Source organism: Misgurnus anguillicaudatus, chromosome 21 (genome assembly GCF_027580225.2).
Source record: "Misgurnus anguillicaudatus chromosome 21, ASM2758022v2, whole genome shotgun sequence".
Classification (NCBI taxonomy): domain Eukaryota; kingdom Metazoa; phylum Chordata; class Actinopteri; order Cypriniformes; family Cobitidae; genus Misgurnus; species Misgurnus anguillicaudatus.
Window position 1 is genome coordinate 24,544,658 of NC_073357.2, and position 19,856 is coordinate 24,564,513.

The window sequence follows — 19,856 nt, forward strand, 5'->3', positions numbered from 1 at the left end:
TTTTCACATAAATGTTCATGTTCACATACATCTTGTATTACAGATCAAAGGAAAGAAAGATATTTTGAAAAACTTAAATAACCAAACATATCTGTGGCACTATTCACTTCCATAGTATTCTTTATTCCTACTATGGAAGTCAATGGTGCCCCAGATCTGCTTGGTTGCAAAAAAATTTCAAAATATCTTCATTTGTGTTCAGCAGAACAAAGAAATGTAAACAACTTGAGGATGAGAAAATTGAGACAGAATTTTTTAAATGTCTAAAAGAGGCCACAAGGTGGCACTACAGTTTATAATAAGCCTTTTAGGCTTCTATAATAGAGTATATGCACAACTTACTTCCACATTCCTCTTAATCATAGTAGATCGCTTCTGTATGCTGTACACTGACATGGTGCTGTTTTCAAACATGAAGCCTTTAGGAGCTACCAAAGACGAGAATAACCAATGGCCATGGATATGCCCGGTAACATCTTAAACCTAAGTAAAAGAAAATTTACTAACTTTTTATCATTTATAGCATTTGACAAAGGCATTTTCTTCTCACATACTAGAATAAAAAAGAACATAACACAAATAATAATACTATGAATAACAATAACAAGCTACGATAGCACATACCGGCATCCGGAAGGGATCAACACAGTTTTCCGGTTTGGTCATGTGACGTTCGACATATACCGTATTAAAATCCTTGGGTGTGCCTTAAGGGGATCCCAGGTGCAAAATAATTCTATTAAAAATATACCGTACTTTTAAAAAAGTGTACTAAGCATATTATCTTCATTTTATACTATTTTCGTCAAATCCAAGTATAGTTTAATGTATTCAATTATGTATTAACTTCAACTTAACATCTATTTGACTACACTTTACCAGTGTAAATAGTGCACTAAAATACACTACAGAAAATCAAGATTCATGAGCAATGAAGCACCCTTACAGTACAATTGCATTTTATCGCCATTCTAATGGAAATACACTTTAAAAAAGCATTGCAGCGCAAATTATAGTTGTGTTTAAGTACATTTTGTGCATACACTAAAAGTATACGTTTAAAAAGTACATATTATATACTTTAAAATAAAGCACAACAAGTAGAAGCATAATTGTTTTATACTTCATGTACTTCCATCATATTTCTAATACACTAAAGTATACTACTTTTTACCTGGGATAGTATACCCAGGTATCATTTTCCTACTATCATATTGTTACAAACCTGTATAAATTTCATTGTTTTGAAGATATATTAAGGAATGTTTGTATCCAAACCGATCATGAGCCCCATTTATCTCCATAATAGGATAAAAGAATACTATGGAAGTGAATGGGGCTCATAAACGTTTGTTTACAAACATTCCTCAAAATATCTTTCTTTGTGTTCATCAAAACAAGGAAATCTAAACAGGTTTATAACAACATAAGAGTGAGGAAATGATGACAGATTTTTTTTTTTTTTTTTTTTTTGGTGAACTATTGCTTTAATAAAAGTTAGCCCTTTTAAGACATTTACAGTGAATGTAGCATCTAGAAATGCTCCTGACAAAAAGTTATAAGTTGATTCCTCCAAATTGTAATAGATACGAGGGTTTGTGTAAAGTGGCTAGCCCAGAATTTATAATGACTTGGGTGCAATGTCTCAGCTTCACAAAACTGTGCACATTCATCACACTTATATCACATCTGATATCATAATAAATGAGATTACTTGATCAAGAGTGTTATGGCTGTATATCAGTACAACAATGTCTCACGACAGGTAATCGCAGTGTGCTTATGTACAGTTATAACAGCAAGATTAAGAGTGTGATATTACACCATGGGTAGGATCTGCAATTGCTAGTCTCTGTTTATTATTAGATGTGTTTTTCCCTTTATATTTACAAGTAGTAATAGGCAGACAATATTTAGCACTAATTAAATAGGAAGTAATTTATAATTATTTTGTTTATAAGTGCAACAAATTCCAGCCAAATCATCTCAAAAGCTAATTGCTTTTTTGTTATCATTCTTTATCCATGCATAGAGTGTGTCAAAGATGTTTTTTTATGAAATTGACATTTAATAGTAACCAAAATTAAAGCTCACTTTAACCCCCTACATCCTAACGCATCATAAAAAATCTATTGTTAATGTCATTGTTTCTAAAAGTGGTGGGAATTATGGCTCTTTGAGGGGATCCAGATCTTTGCGATCTGTTCAACAGAACGGCTCTTTTGCTCTTTTTAAATATTTAGTCAGTTTTAAGAAGCAAGCTTGGGGGCATCTCAGTTTATCCTGGAAATAATCATTTTGAGGAATGATGAGATGAGATTTGTAGTCAAATCATTAAAACTCAGATATCACACACCAATATCTGAGTTTGAATTATTCTGAAATATTGATTATTACCTCATTTGTCATGTGAGACTATACTCCATAGGGTTGCACAACATCCCTCTGCTTAGACAGTGACATCATTATTTTGGATTTACCTTTAAGTGTATGTATGTGTAAAGCTACGTTGACTTATGTTATTCATACAATACCTACTCACAAATAAACATCAAAAACGAAGCCGGCTGCAATGAATTTCTGTGCAAAACAGCTTTTACTAAAAAAAAACACTTCCACAAATTAGAATAAATAAAATGGAAATGTCTACATTCAATCCACTATTACTACTGTAAACTTTGCAAATAGGACATCAGCCCCTTCAAGTATTAAATGAACAATAACATGCATGTGCATCTGTGTGAAACACGCATAGGAAAAAAAGAATGACAGAAAGAACGGCTCCCCTCCAGCCGCGACTCGGCTCCCATCGTTCATGTTTATGAGCTGTTCAAAAGAATCGGTTCGTTCGCAAACGTCACATCTCTAGTTTCTAAGGGCTATGTACAATTTTCTAAAGCCATTGCAGCCAGCATTCTTTGCCAAATTTTCTGCATCTCCTTTAGAGATAACCTGATTGTCTGTGTTGTTAGCCTACTGTATGCCTCTGCATACTTGAGTTACAAAGCTCCAATGGTGTGTGTCTAATCTTCAACAATTAAATAGAGTTAAAAAACGAGGTTTACCCAAGAATATTGGCACCCTTGATAAATAGGATCAAATAAGGCTGTGAAAATTCATCTGCATTGTTACAGTTTTTTACAGACACTAGGACACATTTCTCAATACTTAGGTCACTTTTGCAAAACTCTTCACACAGTTCTCCTAACCAACTTTCAGCTTGGCAGAGCAGTTCATTTCACATTCAAAATTCACTACAACTACCAAAACACTTTATTCAGGTCTCAAATCAACTCATTCTTCCAGAACACTAGTAATGGTTGACAGCCGACAAACACACTTTGTCAGCCACAAAACAATTACCTAAAAAACACTAACAACATTATACCTTATACATGATCTCTATTTATAATTCACTGCAATATATGTTACTGGAATGAATCAGACATGATGCAGAATTCGTCAATATTTTATGTTGTTTAATTATTATTATGTTTTTCCACTGCGTAATTCCAAAATACAAGAATTTGTCTACACACCATCCACTGATACAGATACAATAGTAATGCTAATCTACTCGGCTGTGGACAGCTGTGGCTGGTCCAATTGTTTTAATAGCATTTAATTTTAAGATTTAAAATATATTTCATTAAATATTACTGTAGAAATGTAGCAAATTGATGTCTTATTCAGATTTGTATCATGTTATTGCTTTGAAAATAAGTTTAACATTGAAAACAGTATGTAAGCATTTGAAAATTGGTCTGTATGTACAAAGAGTTTTGGCAGTTGTTGTGTCTGAGTGAGAAAATAATTAATGAAATTTGAGAGATGTAGTCATTTCATGCATTTTGTGCCAAAGCAATGATAATTGGTCCTCAGTTTAGCCCACATAGACTTCTGTTGTGCTCACTGTGTGAAGAGTTTTGCAAAAGTGACCTAAGTATTGAGAAATGTGTCCTAGCGTCTGTAAAAAACTGTAATCCTTTTGATCTTTTATTTAAAAGAATGTATCCTTTCATTGGATAATAAGTATTTAAAATGGGGGGAAATATCATTATGAAATGAATGTTTTTTTCTAATATACATTGGTCACAATTATTGGCACCCTTTCATTCACTTTTTTGAAACCTCTATTTGCCAGTTTAACAGGTCTAAATTTTTTTCCTATATTGTCTGATGAGGTTAAAAAACACCTGACAAGAGATCGTAGACCATCCCTTCATCCTTTAGATTCCCAGCTCCATGTTGGTGCTTCTCCTCTTCAGTTCACTCCTCTCATTTTCTGTAGGGTTCAGGTCAGAGGTCTAGAATGGCTATAGCAGAAGCTTGGTTTTGTGCTATAATTGGATCACCAGTGCTTCTATCAACCTAGAAAATATGATAAAGATCAACTCGGTAACTTAGTTTTGGTAAACCAAATTTGGTTCCTCTTGTAATGTCAGAAGGGGATAATACCACTCCTTAATCTGCACTATCCAACCACAGCACTGCCATTTAGTGCAGAGATCAGCTCATTTACATTTAAAAGGACACACCCAAAAACCGCACATTTTTGCTCACCCCTACAAAGTGGCAATTTACACTCACCTAAAGGATTATTAGGAACACCTGTTTAATTTCTCATTTGTGCAATTATCTAATCAACCAATCACATGGCAGTTCCTTCAATGCATGTAGGGGTGTGGTCCTGGTCAATACAATCTCCTGAACTCCAAACTGAATGTCAGAATGGGAAAGAAAAGTTATTTAAGCATTTTTTTGTGTGGCTTGTTTTTTGGTGCCAGACGGGGCTTTCTTTTTTTTTCACAATCTGCTCTGTTACTGGGATTTTCATGCACAACCATTTCTAGGATTTACAAAGAATGGTGTGAAAAGGGAAAAACATCCAGTATGCAGCAGTCCTGTGGGCGAAAATGGTTAGTTGATGCTAGAGGTCAGAGGAGAATGGGCCGACTGATTCAAGCTGATAGAAAAGCAACTTGGACTAAAATAACCACTCGTTAGAACCGAGGTATGCAGCAAAGCATGTGTGAAGCCACAACACGCACAACCTTGAGGCGGATGGGTTACAACAGCAGAAGACCCCATCGGGTACCACTCATCTTCACTACAAATAGAAAAAATGGCTACAATTTGCACGAGTTCACCAAAATTGGACAGTTTAAGACATTCAGATGGTACAGTCAGAATTTGGCATAAACAGAATGAGAACGTGGATCCATAATGCCTTGTTACCACTGTGCAGGCCGCTAGTGTAATGGTGTGGGGGATGTTTTCTTGGCAACCTTTAGGCCCCTTATAGTGCCAATCGGGCATCATTTAAATGCCACTGCCTACCTAAGCATTGTTTCTGACCATGTCCATCCCTTTATGACCACCATGTACCCATCCTCAGATGGCTACTTTCAGCAGGATAATGCACCATGTCACAAAGCTCGAATCATTCAAATTGGTTTCTTGAACATGACAATGAGTTCACTGTACTAAAATGGCCCCCACAGTCACCAGATCTCAACCCAATAAAGCATCTTTGGGATGTGGTGGAACGGGAGCTTCGTGCCCGGAATGTGCATCTCAAAAATCTTCATCAACTGCAAGATGCTATCCTATCAATATGGGCCAACATTTATATAGAATGCTTTCAGCACCTTGTTGAATCAATGCCACGTAGAATTAAGGCAGTTCTGAAGGCGAAAGGAGGTCAAACACAGTATTAATATATGTTGTTCCTAATAATCTTTTAAGTGAGTGTATAATAAATTATCTGTTGGTTATTTTGAGCTAAAACTTCACATACGCACTCTGGGGACACCAAATATTTAAGATTTATACATCTTAAAAAAGTCTTGTGAAATGTTCACTTTAACAATGCTCAAAACTAGAGATGCACCGATATAAAAAAATGACTGATACTGATTATTCAGCCTAATATCTGTCGATAACATTGCCGATAGTTTGGTGGTTATATCAACTTGCATTAACTACATTTAAAAAGATTAAATTTTCTGAATGTTATTCATTTATATAATGAACATTAAACTTTTTTATACACAAGCTCAAATTCACTGCATTTTCCTGATCTCCTTTGAGTCACAGGATATATCGGCCATGACTATCGGTTGTTTTTAAACTGTGCAAAAAAAAAATTTAACGTTTGACACTGATTATTGGCCGATATATCGGTACATCTTTACTCGAAACCATTATTATTATATCTTTAACCACAGCATCTATTCTCTCTGGTTGTGGTCAGTTTCTTTGCTTTTACCACAGGCATGTTTTCTAATGCTTGTTGCTTGCAGCTATATTTGTTCCTTGGAAAACATAGATCCGCTCAAGACACAGAAGAATGAAGGAGTTTCTTGAAAGTGAGAGAGTAAAGAAACTGGAAGTGAATAATAGTTCTGAGGGAAGTGGAGAGAAAATGATAAAGAGAGAGAGAGAGAGAGAATGAGAGAGAGAGTGAGGGTGGCCTCAGTGTAGGGTTGCATTCAGTCTCCCATCCTCTTCTGAAAGAGCCAGACTTGCTCAGACTGTAAGGAGCCCTTTATTCAACCACAGGTCTGTACCTCTAACTGGTTGTTGGGGTGCTCATAGCAACATGTTGAATTCACATTCAAATTGGCCTCCAAGGCGCCTTTGTAATCTCTTAGAGTACTTCAGATTTTTTTATCAGAAAAAATGGAAGTTGGAAAGAAAGAAGGAAGAGAAAGACATCTTTTGAGTCCCAAAATGGTGGATGAAGTCTTCAGGGATTATTGAGCACGAGAATGTTCCCACCTCAAACCCAGTCTCAATGGGAGGGCTGTTCGCAAGAAACAACTTGCATTTCCTCACATTAATCTGACACTTGTTGCTGCCAAGCTTCTCTTGAAACCACAGGGATCCTGCGAATGTAAAACCCAAACGTACCGATCAAGTTTATCCAGATTTCTGTCTCCTCGTCTCAGACGAGAACTTAATAACAGTCTGGAACCACCAGATGAAGACAAGTGGACGGTTTCATTTAGGTTCTCTGCTATTTGTTTCCCTATGGGACGCAGCTCATAATTTAAACCGACATAATTGAGTTAGCATTTCTCAGTATAGTATTGCATCAAACCTCCATCTGTATATTTAATTATCAGAGAAAAAAAAAACAGACATTCAAGGACACACACACACATAGTGTATATCCCTCCACTCCACAGCTGACCAACAGCAATTTCACCAGATTCCTGAATCAACATCAATGCTGGCCCTAGAACAACATTTCTATAAACCAATCAGATTGCAGGATTAGGTTTAAAATGGGTAGAGGCTTGTATACCATTTTTTTAGCCATAATAGGGGTGAGTTATAGTTAGGACTCTTTTTGGTAGGAATGTACCAGGGCTAACAAGAGATATTGATCCAGGAATCAAAATTACAGATACTGACAAACAGGAGAGTCTCACCTCACCACATAAACTATTAGACTAATTTCATATTGTTTAAAATGCATTCATTAATCTGTCAAAACTAACATTGTTGTCACATTATTCCCAAACCAGTCATCGCGTGAAGCTCAACTCATCATTAGACGGAGTGAGTGATGGTGGAATCTGGAAGTGTTGAGCGTCCGGGAGGCGGTACGGTGCGGGTCCAGGAGACTCCTCCACCGAAAATAAACCTGCATGAAGGGGAAAACGAGCGAGAGAGAGAGAAAAAGAGAGATAGAGGGAGGAGGAAGAAGAAGGGAAACATCTCGAAAGAGTGCAGGGGGAAACATACGGGAGAGAAAGAGGGGAGTGCCTGCGTTTGCAGCGGATTAAAAAACTGCGCAATTTCCAGACTCGCATCTCTTCCACGCCAAAATGAAACTCGCGAGTGGACACGAGAGGCTCGCATCGTGGCACCATTTTGGCAACGTCGTCGTTTTGCCAAAACTGCATAATGTAATGAAACCGGAGAGAAGTCGTGAGCTTTATGTGTGCTTTCTTGGGGAAGACTCGGGGACAATTTTGCGCGCTGACGTTTGTCACATCATCTCCCCTTACAGTGGTTTCACAACGCAGCTGCGTGTAGATGCATGTACACGCCGACATTTTACATTCATTTGCGTTTTGAAATTGCACGTTTATGATGTTTACAGAGGTGATGACGGATGGCGTTCATTCATCGCGCGCGACGAAAGAAACTGCGTAGTTGCTTGTATTTTTACAATGAGGACATGCGAGAAGAAGAAGCCACCTCCCAGTTTGACCCTCCGTGCATTAGCAGGTAAAGATGGATACTTTTTTCGTCTTTACTTTATTCATCACTGTTCATCTTCTTATTGCGTATCGATTAAGTATCACACGGCGTGTTGTAATTGGCGCGTATGTTGTTGCCATGAATCACAAGGTGTGAAATGCAATGAAACGCGTCCAGTTTGGATTAATGTCAGATGTGTGAATAATTCCCGCCTTTAGTTTTCCTCTGTATGATCTGAACATACAAATTGATGGAATTCAGTCATTGTGTGACGGCTTGAAGCATAAACGAAACGTGATAAGTGAAGGTTTCAATATGAGTGGTGGATAAAGTTGCCCATCATTTGCATACAGTGAGATCATAGTTGATTTGAATCAGTTTACGGGAAGACTGTGGGAGTTTTTAACATTGTGCAATCATTTGGAAAATGAAACCACACAATCTTGGTAATTATTTGAATAAAATGGATGAATGAGCATTGCTTTTATGACAAACGTCTGTAACGTTAAGTTAAAATGTGCTGCGTATATATAACGTTAAAAGGAATGCATATTAATATTAGATATTCGCAGTCGTTGAATGAGAATTGGGCCTGACTGCTCATGAAAGCCTATCGCATTTTCTTTCGGAAATGTCATGTGGTGAAGTTGTGGCGGGATCGGAGTTTTTCCAGGAAGAACATTTGATTTTTTTCTATGCCATGTTTTTTCTCTTCCTCTCTTCTGCTGACTGTACGGCCCCGCCCCTTTTATCCACATGTGTTTCTTTTTAGTGACCACGGAGAGGCGCTGTAGCACCGCTATAAGACGTTGTGGCCAGAAGGGATATAGCTACGGTCAAAATATCGCCATATGAGCGCTGTTTTATCGTAATTCTACCCCAAACCTAACCATAAACCCAACATTTCAATGGATTTAGGCAGTAGCGGTATCATATTTAGTTAGAACCGCTGTTTTGATCCTAATCCTACCAATAAACCCAACATCTCGCGAGATTTGGCCGTAGCACGCGCCTCGTTTTAGAGCATTCTAGATTTTGAGACCTGCCGTGCCTTTGGGAGGGTCTTAGCTGTGGTTAGTTTATAGATATTTCATTTCAGTGCCATATCACAGTGTTTTTCTTCTTTACAAACACATTATTTGGAGTCACGCTGAGTATATTTTATAACAATTCTGCCGGTTAGTTCACTGATAATTTTCACAATTGCAATAAAATTGAGGTCATGAGTCAGATCAGTCATGATGGCATAATAGACACATCAACTAATGTTGGGCCCTTAAAGCAAACTTTAACAAGAGTTTGACTTAACTTTAAAATTGAAGCGTTTTACAGACACTTTTATTAAAATTTTTCAGCTTTAACATCATATGGAAATGATGTTAAGTTTTTTTAATGCGTAAGCATATGATCATGTCCAAACAGACTAAATTCTTAAAATGTTACTATTTAACTTGTTACCTGAACCCCAGTCATTAAACAAACATGACTGAAAAGAAAAACATTGAGTAAGCTTAACTTGTTAGATACTCCTGGTTGTTATCCTGGTATAATTTTTTTCAAATCATTTTTTTTTAAATGTTACCTAGTCAGGGTTTTAACAGTATTATTATTATTGTTATTATATTGATTGTTAAGGGGAAAATATATTTGTGTAATACAGTGTCGTGCCACTAGATGTCAGCACGTGCTCAGAAAACCAGGCTGTTAAGATTCTTTGTTAAGCGAGTACAAAACTCTTTCCTGTTTTTTTTTGTTGTTGTTGTTTTTTACAAACAAACACAGTGTTTAAAAACACTGTTTATAGTTAGTGTTGGACCTGCATTGCCGCATCTCTTTAAACAAACAAAGAAACATGAAAAACTGTTGATTGTATGTGATCATAACATTTAAAGTTAAAGACGAGAGCTTGGCTTTAATAAACCACAATGTTTGGTTTGGTGACTTCTGATGTTAAAAAATAAATCTACATTTTCTATTTTATATGCTTTCTTTTTACAGAACTTATTGTTTCACCATGGCTGAGATTTGGTTGGCCGACATAAATGTCACTCGAGATTGTAAGGATCACAAATCCAATGAAACGCCTCAGTGCCTTCACTTAGCCAATGGGAGAGGAAGATCAAAGCGCACTTGTAAAAGTTGACCAATAGGGTGGATGGATGATACCTGCACAAAACCAATGACTGGAGAACAGAGGTCAGTTGGCATGAACTTGAAGATTAAATTGTGTACTCCATACACAAAGTAGATCACTGTGTTAATCTCTGTGGTGTGTTTGTTATTTGCGCTATATACTGAGCACAAAACAATTTTTATTAAAGTAGTGAAAGGAATACTTTACTTTAAAAAAATCCTGATAATTTACTCACCTTCATGTCTTCCAAAATGTTAATGTCTTTCTTTGTTCAGTCAAGAAGAAATTTAGTTTTTTTAGGAAAACATTCCGGGATTTTTCTTGATTTAATAGACTTTATTGGACCTCAACAACATTTCAATGCATTTTAAAATTGCAGTTTCAACGCAGCTTCAAAGGGATCTAAACGATCCCAAACGAGGCATAATGTTCTTATCTAGCAAAAAATTGTCATTTTCAGCAAGAAAAAATAAAATATGCACTTTTAAACCACAATTTCTCGTCTTGCACCAGCCGCGTGAAGCGCCAGCGCAACCTTACGTAATGCGTAAGCACGTCGAACGGTCACGCATGACATATGCAAATCTACCGCCCCAGTGTTTACAAGTGTGAAGAAAGAGGACCGTTATGACATTTGTTGTATGCGGAATGGCAATAATTAATGTCTTTGTGTCAGTTTATTGTTTAAAATGCGCCGCAAGTGTGCGTTTCACATTTGTGACGTGTGACCTTTCGATTTGCTTACGCATTACGTAAGGTCGCGCTGACGCGTCACACGGCTCATGCAAGACAAGAAGTTGTGGTATAAAAGTTCATTTTATTTATTTTAAACCCTTATACCTCATTTAGACTCGTTTAATGCCATTTGAAGCTGTATTGTAAACTGCATTAAAACTGTAAACTGTTGTGGTCCAATAATGTCTATTAAATTGAGAAAATCCTGGAATGTTTTTTTTTTACTTTCTTTCTCTCCTGAACAAAGAAAGACATCAACATTTTTAATCATTAAAGTAAGTATATTATTATTATTTAGTGTTAATGTGCACAATCGAGAAAAGTGAATATGTACAGTACTGTGCAAAAGTCTTAGGCCACCACCAGCAGACTTGGTGTTTTAGAAGTTTTAATGTCCATCCATATTTATTTTTTAATCTATTTTATTAATATAAAAACAGAAAATACAGGAAATATGTACAAAAAATAAAAAATAAAATTTTCAGGACTAATTGTCTTCTTTAGGCATCGTTGGTGTTTATTGTGACCTCTCTTGGCACTAAACACATCTTGAGTGTTTTTGAGCAGAATGAAATCAAAAGACTCTAATTTCTTTAAAATTAAGAAATTAGGATTTAATTTTATTTAGGTTTTAGAGATCCTGCAGTTTCCTGCTATTGCTGAAGTGGAAGGGGAGTTTACCCTAACAACTTGACACACCAGTTTACATTTTTATACAGTTTTTAATACTATATACACATTTTCTGTATTTTCTGGATGTATTCTATTAAAGAGACTGAGAATCAATTATATATGATCACTATAACATGGCAAAAACAACAAATCTAATTCTGGGATGGTGGCCTAAGACTTTTGCACAGTACTGTATATAAACGTGGTTCATGTTTGTTTATAGCCGCTGAGAGACAAGTCAATATTTTTTGCTGTGGTAATTCAACAGCAGGCCACAGATGATGTTGATATAGCTTTTAAATGTTCTTATATAGTTTCCATAGTAAGATATATGCAATAAAACCATCACAAAGTCATAGTTAATAGCTTGAGCAAAAATAGTGAAATAGTACAAATAAAAGCGTAAGTTTGGCGAAAATGTAATTCTGTTACTATGATTCAAAACTATAAAAATTCTCCAAATGAAATTCTTTTAGGATTTTAGCATGGTTTTAATTACATGACATTGTCCTCTCTGTGTATCAGTAGTTCAGTGCTGTAGTCATTGTGTTTATATTGTGGGAGTCGATGATGATGATGAAATCATGGCTTTTGCCCCCACTGTTGTTTAAAGGAGAGCTGAGCTTGCTTGGTTACTACTTGGCTGCTTCCCATTACCTCTTTCCCTGCCAGCGTTATAAAGGTCCCGTTCTTTCTGTATTTTTGAAGCTTTGATTGTGTTTACAGTGTGCAATATAACATGTGTTCATGTATTTTTTACACAATTTACTTACCCGTATCCCGCTGTTTTCACTGTCCTAAAACCGGCTGATGGCTTCCTTGTTCTATGAAGTCCCTCCTTCAGAAATACATAACGAGTTCTGATTGTGTAGCTTGTTTAGTTTGTTGTGATTGGACAGCCACTTAACTTAGCAGAGCCGTGTGAGCCAGAACTGGCGACTGACGTATTCCTGTGGGCGGAGAGTCAAAAACTGTTTTATTGACCTCATTCAATTGGGAAGTAAAGAGCTGTAGTTCAAACCGACCGTTCGCTGTAGGCTTTGAAATGGGAATTCTGTTAAAGAAAATATATCGACTGGCAGTGACCTTTGAGCTTTATCATTTTGCAGGTATTATTTATGCTCTAACAGCAATATTACACACTAACTTAAGTTTGAAAAATGGGATCAGGAAGAAAATGGCCTTAAAAAAGTTGCCAGCCACCGCCAGCATTTTTTTTTTATTTTCACAAAAGTTTAATGCATTACAGAATTTAGTTTTTCTTTAAAGGAACAGTATGTAGGATTGTGGCTAAAACTGGTATTGCAATCACAAAACTTGTGGCTAAAACTGGTACTGCAATCACACCACTGGTGGCCAATACACAAAATGACAACATAAACATCAGTTGAGGGCTGCAACTCCACTTTTTAAATGACAATATCCTGGCCGGACCACTGTTGTCAGTAATATAAGTATTTGAAATGAAAATGATTTCTTAATGTCTATTGACATATCAGGGCCATTTTATGATTAATTGATATACATTTCTTACATACTGTTCCTTTAAATATACAACCATACAATATATCAAATGAAAGAACAAACAAACAAACCCTTTGCTTTTAAACAAATAAAGTTTAATCTTATCTTCATTTGTTCACTTTTTATCGCCTCTCAAATACAAGGTTTCTTAAAAAATACCAAGTTTTGAGCAAAAAGCTGAGATAATTGCATTTTTGTAAATCACTTTTGTTAAGCCACAAGTATACTAGGGACATCCGCGTACGCGGGCCGTCCGCATGACATCATTTTCGTCATTAGGAGTGCGCGGACCGCCCGCGTGCAGCCCAACATTTGAGACCGCGCAGACAGTGCGTGTACAGTTTGCGTACAACAGCGCATGCGCGTGAAAATATTTAAACAGGACACTCCACTACAACCAATTATACAAAGGAAATAGACAGCATTTGCACACACACTATCGTTTTTCTTCTTTAATTTTATTTTTTTCCAAGAACAGAAAGCTGTGAAGCATGTTTGTTACCATAATGTTTGATTTCTGTTCTTTGTTGTCTTGTTGTTTGTTCAAAACTGTGTTTGCAATGGTGGATCAGTTACTTTTATTCACCTATCCTAATGTTTTAATTAGGGCTGCACGATTTAGGTAATTTTTCCCATTGCGGTTATTGATGCTAATATTGCGATGTGCGATTATACTAAATGGTATCATGAGTCAACTTGATGGGTTTTAAGGAAAATCCACACACAGTTTAGCTTAAATGTGTATTTGTAAAACTAGAAATGTTTTCGTATTGCCACGTGATGTAGCAACTGCTTAGTGTCAGTAATCCTAAATCCAAAATACTGCCATACAACAGACATAGAGGGTTTTTTAGCTACCAGATCACTGTCAACCTTCCATCTTCGCTCTGGTATAAGTGACGACGCACACCACACACGTGCATGCCAGACGTGCACTGCCTTTTTTGTTCGTTTTTCTTTCTTTTTTTAAACAGAAAGGAAAATCATCAAACTGTTATCAGAAAGTTTCTGTTAACAAGTCCACACATTTATTTATTTAATATAATTGCAACATTTTGCTGTCATATAATCGCACAGGCTGACATCGCGATTGCGATGCGATTAATTGTGCAGCACTAGTTTTAATGTACTGTATGTCACCAAATCAGTGCTGCCCTGACGGCCTGGTAAGGTAATCATTTGAATAAGAAATCATTTGTATTCCGTATAGTGTCGAACGCGGCCATCCGCGTGTAGCCGCGGGGAGTATACTTGGAATAGGCGTGGACGCGCCAGCCGGACGCGGAAAAAAGTATACCACTGCCTTTTGAGATCAGATTCAGATCAAAACATACACAGAGTTTTTACTGTTTTTGGATCAGTGTGTGCTTCAGTGTTTTATAAGTTGGGTAAGAGTGCCACCTAGCGTATAATAGCGGAGAAACATTTTCTCTTAATTGATGAGATAATTCGTTGATGACGGGGAAAGAGTTGATGATTACTATTGATTATTTGACGATGTAGACCATTTAAAGAGCTCTTGTGGATTCTTGTTCAGTTGTTCTTCCCCTATTGTTCTAAGCCTGACACCGGGTCAGTCAGCAGGCACCTACTGATTCAAAATAGCTAATATCTGTATCAGTTGATCTGTAAGATGAATATATAAACCAAGCTTTAGTGCTGGCAGCTTGTGATCGAATCATCAAAGCAATCTTGCCAACAGATACAAACAAGTTCACAAAGATTCTCAGTAATTCATTGTTTTGTTTCGTCTCCAATGTCACATGTCTCTAATGAAAAAGCTGCAGATGCGAAGAATATTGCAGAACATGAAGCACTAACAAGATGAAAATGAATAAGAAAAAACAAGGCCTTTTCTGCTGCTTTCCCATTTAAAGTGTTGAATAGCATAAAGAGAGCTTTGTGTGGCTAAATATTGTTTGTGGTATAAGAGAGATTTCAATCGGCAGTATATGTAGTGATACTGTTTCTATGAAAAATAGATGGACGGATGTTGTGTCCTTCAGACAGAAAGAGCATCAGGCTGAATGATGCTGTGGACTGGGCTGTACAGCAGAATGAAGTGATTTAAACTATGAGAGACAGAGTTATAGCCCTCTTTCTGGTAAACGTATAGTGTCATGCAGCTATCAGGACATCATATCAATCACTATGACAACATTGTCCATCACAAGTCATCTCTACACTGTCCTCGCTGTGTCACCTTTGCGTGTACAAACTATGGACTGTAAAAAAGTATGGACGTAGTGTCCTTAACGTCACCCATGGGTTTGTAAAGACCTTTTTTAAAGCTTGTAGCTTTTTCAGACAAGTTAAAAGTTTGAAACCTTTTAACAATTATGCACGTAGTGGCTGACCAAAGTGAATGGATGTGGCAGAAGAGAGAGAGAGAGAGAGAGAGAGAGAGAGAGAGAGGAAGAGTGGGAGTGATCTGAGTCAGCTGTAGGAAGTAGTGTGGGTTCATCTCCTGCATGTGCCGCCTCACACACAGCGTGGAAAAGAGAACATGATGACACTCAGGGACGAATGGGAGAGCTGACGTCACACACACTCATCCCACCTGAGGAAGATACTGAGGAGGACGACTGTGTGTGAGGCACGAGAGAGGGAAGAAGAGAGGAAATGACAAACTAACATGAAAATAACCAGAGGCTTGTGAGCTGAGAGACTTCATTCCTCATGTTTGATAAGGAATATGATGATGTATGGATGGACAGTTAACTGTTTGCGTTGTTTATATGCTCTGTCCATCCTGAGGCTTTTCTGGATATGTCTAGGTGATGTATGCCTGAGGCTTAGCCTGCCATGAGAAAGAAAAGGATGAGAGAAGGAGAGACACAGAGAGATGGAACACAGGTGTGGGAGACCCTGAGGGAAGAAAAGACAGAGAAAGATGGAGCACCGTTAACCTCAGGGTTAAATACCAATGCATTTAGCTTTTTTACCTGTAACGAAGATGATAAATATTTGTTATATAGATTTTCAGTAAGAGTCAATGAACATGAACTTATATGCACTTAAATTAGTGGTCTCAAACTACCGGCCCACGGGCCATTTTTGGCCTGCCCCACTTATCTTTGCGGCCAGCATCAGCTGTCAAAAATTAAACATATTCTGGCATGCAGAAAATATTTTATTTACTAAAGGGCTCATTATAGTTGTGCGTACGTCCTACTGCGTAGCCGCGACCGCGTAGGTTACTCTTCAACTAGGCTCATATTTGTTCTCACCATCGCAAACGGAAATACCTATGACCCCTGATGGAAGGGGTTCTAGTGGACCAATTACAGCGCTTTTGTTCTGCATAGAACTGACGTGCTGTTAAATTTTGGTGAGGTGCACGTCAGGCTACGAATAACCTAAGGCGTAGTGTAGAGCGAAGTAAAAAAAGCAAGCATTTAACGCATGTCAGAGGCGAAATCCGCTTTTTGTGGGAAGGGCAAGTCCTATGCGGTTGTCTGTTTGCAAGATGGCTGATGTTTATCGTGCATTCATCGAGAGAGTTACCGGTTTGTACTTGGTCACCTTACTATAGGGGGAAAATAGTTTAAAAAACGGTGAGAATGCTGCGGGTCGATAAACGTCACGTGACTGAAAAGTAAAATGCGTATTTAAAACTTACCAGGTTGCCCGATGTCCTAACTGACACTCTTCCAAGCGAGGTCCTTTTTATTCCTGTCTTTATAGAAATAAGAACTTGTGTCGTATTGCTCCAGGTGACTGCTCACGGATAATATCAAGCGTTCCTTCATGTTGAATAAGTGACTCTGGGCGGGGCTGCCGCCACAGCAGCAAGCAGACTCCTGATTGGTTAACGCGGCGCGAAAAATCCGCCAAAGTTAATTTTTTTCAATTTGGGCGTCAGACGCAAATTCACGTCAAACGCAAAATGCACAAAAAGCACAATTTTGTGAAATAGACGCGAAAATGAGGCGCTGCGAGACCTCCAGACAAGCATCAACGCGTCTTCACATTAACTTAACATTGAAATCACTCGCGCTTGACGCCTCTACTGCGGCTGGTGTGAACGCAGAATTACTCTGCGAGGTTACTACTGTTACTCAGAGAAGAGCTGTGGTGGGGTTCGTTTACGTCAAGTCACAGCTTCCGATGGCGACACCTCATGGTGATGTTAAATAACATAAAAACAGTATATTTACAGAAATGTGTTTTTTATGTTAAAATAGCTCTGCGGCACTTCGACGAGACGTCAGTGTCAGAAAGGGTCCCAAGCCAGTTTAAGTTTGAGACCCCTGACTTAAAGGCGAGGTGCAAAATCTCTGAAAGCCAATGTTGATATTTGAAATCACCTAAACAAACACGCCCCTACCCACAATAGAATCTGGACCTTCTTTTGATAGACCCGCCCCACACATACACAGGCAACGATGTCGGTTATGCCGAGTTTAGACTGCATGATTTTCAAACTAGTCGGGTCACAGATGTTTTATCTGGGGTAGCGTTTAGTCACTGCTGTTTCAGACTGCATGATGGATTGGCGACAGGGGATTTCACACTGCATGACTTTACCGTAGGAAGAATCGCAGACTAGAGCTGCACGATAATGAGAAAATATGCGATATGCGATAGTTCTGTTGGTGGGTGCGATGGCGATATGCCTTGCGATATGTCTTACTTAGAGAAATTCTTTTTTTATTTGCTTTTATTTTAGCATTTAGATATGTAATGAAAGAAAGAGGTAATGCATATTCTAAAGATGTAATTAAACTATGCTATACATGTGACAAAAAACTAGTAATGTGTGACCATAACGCAATACTTTGATTTATTGAATATTTATATTAATTTCATAAATCCAACCACTCCAAACTCTCTTTCCTTTCTCTTTGACATGAACAAAGCTGAATGAACTTGTGAATATGACCCCCTTTAAATGGATTTATTAACATTGTGAAAGGTGTAGAAAGACTAACTTTATACAATAAAATGTATAGTATATTAATGATAGACAATGCAGGTCTATGGATTATAAATAGGTCTAAAGATAATAAAGTTGATAGGTTTGTGTAGAAGCAGTAAAAGTGCCTCTCTTTCTATTCCTCTGTTGCAGATTAAAAGAGCTTAATCCATCATTACTTTAGATTCAAAAGTATACTCTATATAAAGAATGTAGATTCAGCTTACATAATGATTGTTTGACAGTTTGAGCTGCTCGTTCAGTACATGGGCTTGGCATTAACATTGGTTATTTGCTACCATCTTTGTAACAAACATTTTAGATATAAAAAGACGGTTCATTGATAATAATACTATAAACATGGGAGAAAGAAAGTGCAGCGCGTGGCCGTGACTTTATATAAACAAGAGTCAGTTTTCATCGCCATAGAAACCGGAGGTACGCTTGACACTGCACATGCGCTATAGCACGTTAGCGCTGACTGACTCTTCACGGCCGTCTCTGATCGACTTGGGTTTAAACAGACCCGGTACCTGAAGTAATTAAAACGGGACCGACTCGGACCCAACTGACCTTTCAAAATATAGACTCGTGTCCTTCCGTGAAGACCTCTAATGGATACAACTATGATCAAGTTCAGGAACATGGAAGGATACAATGTGACACTGAGCTTTGCGTCGCACCTAATTCATCGAGAAACAGAAAGCACGCGAACGCACAGCGAACTCATCAGAAAAGACACGACGTGCTCGCACGCATAATGTCATTATCACGGACAAAAAAAGACAAAATTTGATGCTAAATATACGTGGGCAGTTGTTAATATACTTGAGAGAGCCGCCCAAGTAAAGTAAGTGTGTGGGAACCACCTTCTGATCGGTGTAATTTGGACGATCTAAGCATGCAACACTCAAATGATAGACACGTAAAATAAATGCAAGTTATCGCAGCTCCCTGCGATATGCATATCGCATACACAGTTATCGCAATGGCGATACATTTTCGATATACCGTGCAGCCCTATCGCAGACAACTTTGTCCTGGCCCGCAACTACATTTCACAACCAAACGCACGCGAGAAGTGACGCAGAGGAAACAGCGCAAGGTCACACGCGCAAGACCGGAGTTCTCACGTGAGACTGGGATTATTATTAAAAATGATAGCCCGCAAGAAGCTTACCATACAAATTGCATGTGTGCTCATTTGCAGCAGAAAGAAGAAGAAATAAAGATTATAAAGGAGGAAATCGTTGGAGAGACTCTTCCCCGAACTTCCAGCTGTCCTGTATATTGCTCTCTCATTGGCTGTAGGTCATCGGCGATGTTATTATCAGTCAAAACACATTTCACACAACATGATTTTGAATCGCCGACAGGTCCAGATATTTAGCAGGCCAAATATCTCACGGGTGTCGGCGACTCGTCTGCGATTCTCTCAGATCACTTCTTTGATCATTCACACTGTGTGATTGTCACTCATGTGCATGAGCATCGGTTTGCCTGTGATTTCGGGCATTTGTCTGCGATTTTTCAAAACCTGTCAGCAAGTCAAAATCAGGGCTAAAATTGTGCAGTCTAGACTCGGCATTAGTAGACACGTCCCTTACTGCTGATTGGCTACAAGTGTGTTTTGATACTCGGCCCGACTCCCTTTTC

General features: G+C 38.0%; 1 protein-coding gene across 3 annotated transcripts in view; it reads left to right on the forward strand.

The window, feature by feature from the left end:
• The first annotated feature begins 7,401 nt into the window (after window positions 1-7,401).
• Window positions 7,402-19,856, forward strand: part of kdm6ba (lysine (K)-specific demethylase 6B, a) — a 108,490-nt gene continuing 96,035 nt past the window's right edge. For 2 of the 3 annotated variants that reach the window (XM_055198219.2, XM_055198240.2), the window contains exons 1-2: window positions 7,403-8,244; window positions 10,216-10,413. The gene's annotated coding sequence lies outside the window, so the exon portion shown is untranslated. Of the gene's footprint in view, window positions 8,245-10,215; window positions 10,414-19,856 lie in introns of all 3 variants that reach the window. The other variant, XM_055198249.2, reaches the window with a different exon arrangement.